Source organism: Mandrillus leucophaeus, unplaced genomic scaffold (assembly GCF_000951045.1).
Source record: "Mandrillus leucophaeus isolate KB7577 unplaced genomic scaffold, Mleu.le_1.0 Scaffold561, whole genome shotgun sequence".
NCBI classification, from domain to species: domain Eukaryota; kingdom Metazoa; phylum Chordata; class Mammalia; order Primates; family Cercopithecidae; genus Mandrillus; species Mandrillus leucophaeus.
Window position 1 is genome coordinate 823,210 of NW_012106042.1, and position 4,590 is coordinate 827,799.

Below are 4,590 nucleotides of genomic sequence, written 5' to 3' on the forward strand. Positions count from 1 at the left end.
CAGCCCCCAAAAAAAAAAAAAAAAAAAAAAAAAAAACTGTCAAAATTACTGGTTGCTATTCTTCCCTTCCTTTTTTTCTTTTGTCTTTCTTTTTATTTATTTATTTATTTTTGAGACGGAATTTCACTCTTGTTGCCCAGACTGGAGTGCAATAGCGTGATCCTGGCTCACCGCAACCTCCGCTTCCCAGATTCAAACGATTCTCCTGTCTCAGCCTCCCGAGTAGCTGGGATTACAGGCATGTGCCACCACAGCCAGCTAATTTTGCATTTTTAGTAGAGACAGGGTTTCTCCATGTTAGTAAGGCGGCTCTTGAACTCCTGACCTCGTGATCCGCCCACCTCCGCCTCTCAAAGCCCTTTACTTTTATGAAAGGACAAATAAACATCCTCCTGGTCACAAGAACCAAACATCAACACACATGTGTTCTACAATGGACTTTTTTTTTTTGGTGATTAGTATCAACTTGACATTTTTGAGCAAATAGAGATTTCCCTACTGAAAGTAAATCAGATTATTCCCTCTGAAAAACAGACCTCAATGAATTTACACATGGAAGTGTCCCTAAAATTGTTTAGCCCAGTGACTTTGAAATCATGATGTATGGATACATTCAATAAGCTTAGGATTTGGTTCCTGCTCTCACCATATCCTCAACAATCAGGACTTTACCTGATCTAAATTTAGGGGTTCTATATAAGATTAATTTTGAAAAAGACAAAAGATTTTTTAGTTAAAAATTTTTAAACCTCCTAATTACTTCCATCTTCACTTAGAGATCAGGGAATTGGGGGCCCATGGAGAACTGATAACTTGCTGAAAGTTACACGGCCATATAGTGGAAGGGCTGAAACTAGAACTGATCTCTGGCAGCTCACCAATATTGTAAATCACTCTGTTCCAGAATCTAATTCTTTAGCTTTAAGCTATTATCTTCTCTCCTATTTTTCCATAAGGTAAAAGAAGACCCAAGGCACCTTTACATGCCCTAACGAAAGGAAATGCTCCCACAAGAAAGCAGTAAATTCAGGATTTGGAATTGGTAGAATTATAGAACTAAAACCCAGTAGTAATGCTTTGATCTAAAGAATACCACCAGGTGAGATATCCAAATTCTTATGACTCATTTGAGCTAATTGAATGAGCATAAAGCTAATTCAAATTGTGCAAATAGAATGAGTCTATTTTTCTAGAACTATTTATTCTCAAAATTATATTTCAGAATACCTGTAAAGTTAACAGGAACAAGGGTAATACCACTTGATTTTAGGTAACAGAAAATCAAGGCAGAGAAAAATAAAACTACTTATAACAACCCCATTGTAGGTTAGTGTTAAACCCAAAAGTTCAATTGTACAAAAATCTGTCACCTGATTTTTCTAATACAGGACCTGATAAGACAGGATTAACATTTGCATTAAAAAATTTACAACTGGCAAGTCAGTTGTTGAGAAATGAATTATAGTTAAACCTTTTTTATCCCTGGAGTAAGAGTACCTTCTCTGATCATGGAGGAATCTCTTTAAAAACAATAATAAACAATTAGACTAAGGAGAAAAAATGGTTAAAATATAGAGTTCTAAGGTACATTTCTAAAACTGAAGTCATTTAAAACACATGCATAAAACTATATTCCATAGAGAAATAAGCACTTATTTAAATAAATGAAAGAAAACACTAAAGAAAGAAATATAAAAACTTCAAAGAATGAGAACCAATCAGAGAGGCTATTTCCCAGCAAGGAAAAACAACAACTCTAAAGGACTATCTAGAATAGCTACATATCTATATCCTAATATTAAAGACAGTGTGACATCCACTTTGTAAACTGTGAGCCCTATTCCTAACACTGCAGCCTCCTTATTTTTCATTCTTTCCATCTCCTCTCCCCTCTGCACTATGTCTTGCTTATTTCTCCTTTTCCTATTCTCTCCATGCTTGCATTCCTTTACCTTCACTCTGCCCATACCCTCCCCTTCTTAAGTGGTGATATGGTTTGGATTTGTGTTCCCACCCAAATCTCATGTCCAGTTGTAAACCCTAATGTTGGAAGAAGGGTCTGATGAATGTTGACATTATCATGGGAGAAGATTTCCCCCTTGCTGTTCTCGTAACAGAGAGTTCTCATGAAACCTGGTTGTTTAAAAGTGTGTAGCACCTCTCACCCACCCCTTCCTCCTGCTCTGGCCATGTGAAGATGTACCTGCTTCTCCTTCTGCCACGATTATAAGTTTCCTGAGACCTCCCCAGCCATGCTTCCTGTACACCCTGCAATTAAACCTCTTTTTAAAATATATAAATTACCCAATCTCAGGTATTTCCAATGGCAGTGTGAGAATTGACTATTACAAGTGATCACAAAATTGATTTGAAGTAAAGGTTTCAAATTATTTATGTGGCATTGTTATACTGTGGCAAGACAAAGAAATGTGGGGGTAGCTTTGCCTGAGGTTGTGCCTTGCCTCTGCTATACATCCAGGGGAGACCATGAGCAATCACTGCATTGCCCAGAGCCTCAGTTATTGAATATGAAAAAAGGAAATTAAAAGTAGCATCTGCCCCATCTACTTTACCAAATAGCTGTCAAGATCGAATGGAGCAACATCACATATAAAAGCAACCAGTAATTATTATTACTGATTAAATGGTGTCATATTCCTTTTATTAACTTTTAAATATGTTTTCACTTCTATGTGCACCCAATTTGTTTTCAGAAATTTAAAGACACACTAAAGCAAAAAGACTGTCATTCTATCTCTTTGTAATTTGGCTGCCTTTTCGAGGGTTACCTAGTTAATTTGTGAACAATAAATCCTGACTAGATTAGCACTTTTACAGTTTAATACATTACTTAATGGTCAACCTATGAACAGAGGCTCCAGTAACTCAGAAAGCCACTGCCTCATTGTTTTATTTCACTGACAGTCTGGCCTATGGTCTAGTATCTGGTATATTTTTATTATTTCTTATATAAGAAAAAGTGCTTTCATCTGTTTAATTACTTGCTCAGTTAATTACCTGTGAAAACATACAAACACAAGATTGTTGTGGGAACTTAAGGACTACAAAGATTCTTAAACCACAAATCAGATTGAGCTTGAAACAAATAAATCGTTTTTAACTATTGAAGAAGTAAATGCTTTAAAGTGCATTATCCCTAATACTTTTTCACAATGCATATTTCCTATATTTCTTCAGGCTGCAGTAACATCCAGAAACTGACAAAGTGTCTTTATAAGTAAGTTATACCGATATGTTAAGTTCATTGAGGAAATGGTTATAATGTTATTTATATAAAACTATTTGTGAAAGGAATAATAAGTGGCATGAACTACAACTAACTATAATCCTCAAAGCAGTACAGATGATAACTAGTTTTAGAATGGAAACAGCTTTTAGAGTTTATTAAAAATTGGGTTTACCAAGGACATCGTACCTTACAGTACGTAGGAAGTGATACGGAAGTGGGGCAGGGAAGTGCTGGGTAGAGAAAGGCAGGTTCCTGGCTAAGGCTCTACACCACAGACTGAGGTGAGGACAGGCACTCCTGCTTTTGTGCACAAATGTTGCATTTTCCAAGACCACCCTGGCCTACCACACCCCCATCCTGGGCCTATGAAAACCTGAGACGCTAGCAGGCAGACACACAAGTGGCCAGAGACTGAGAGGAGCACATCAGTGGAAGAAGACACAAGTGGCTGGATGGCAAGAGGACGTCAAGGGGTCACGCTGGCAAAAGAGAACACTGACAGACTCTGGCACACTGGCAGCCCATCAACCAGCAGGTTGAGGCGAAGTTTGGCTAGGGTAGTCAGAGGAGAGCTGGGGCCGCCAAGCAGCCCAACTCTAGGGGAAAACCATCTCCCTTCTCGCTTCCCCATTAGTGGAGAGTTACTTCCACTCAATAAAACTTTGCACTCATTCTCCAAGACCACAGGTGATCCAATTCTTCCGGTACACCAAGGCAAGAACCTGGGCTACAGAAAGTCCTCCATCCTTGTGACAATCTAGAGGGTCTAATTGAGCTGGTTAACACAAGCCACCTACAAAGGGCAAACTAAAAGATCACCCTGTAACACATGCCCACTGGGGCTTCAAGAGCTGTAAACATTCACCCCTAGACACAGCCGTAAGATTGGAGCCCCACAGTCTGCCTATCTGTATGCTCCCCTAGAGGTTAGAGCAGTGGGGCACTGAAGAAGCAAGCCACATCCTCATTGCATACCCTGCAAGGGGGACTAGGGACCCTTTCCCATTTCAAATGGAAGCTCTGCCAGGATCCTGGGAGACGAGTGTGAATAAATGTGAAACTGTGGGGTCTGCCTCTCTTCCAAAACCCTCCCACTTCTCTCTCTTTCCTGCGGGTAAGAGACTCTATTTCCCTTCAAAACTCTGCCCTTAAGGATATGAACAGACAATTCTCAAAAGAGGACATACTTACAGCCAACAGACACATGAAAAAATGCTCATCATCACTGGCCATCAGAGAAATGCAAATCAAAACCACAAATGAGATACCATCTCACACCAGTTAGAATGGCAATCATTAAAAATCAGGAAACAACAGGTGCTGGAGAGCATGTGGAGAAA

General features: G+C 39.2%; 1 protein-coding gene across 1 annotated transcript in view; it reads right to left on the minus strand.

The window, feature by feature from the left end:
• ZBBX (zinc finger, B-box domain containing) overlaps nt 1–4,590 on the minus strand; it is a 143,378-nt gene that overhangs the window by 3,668 nt on the left and 135,120 nt on the right. The gene's annotated exons all lie outside the window — the stretch shown is intronic.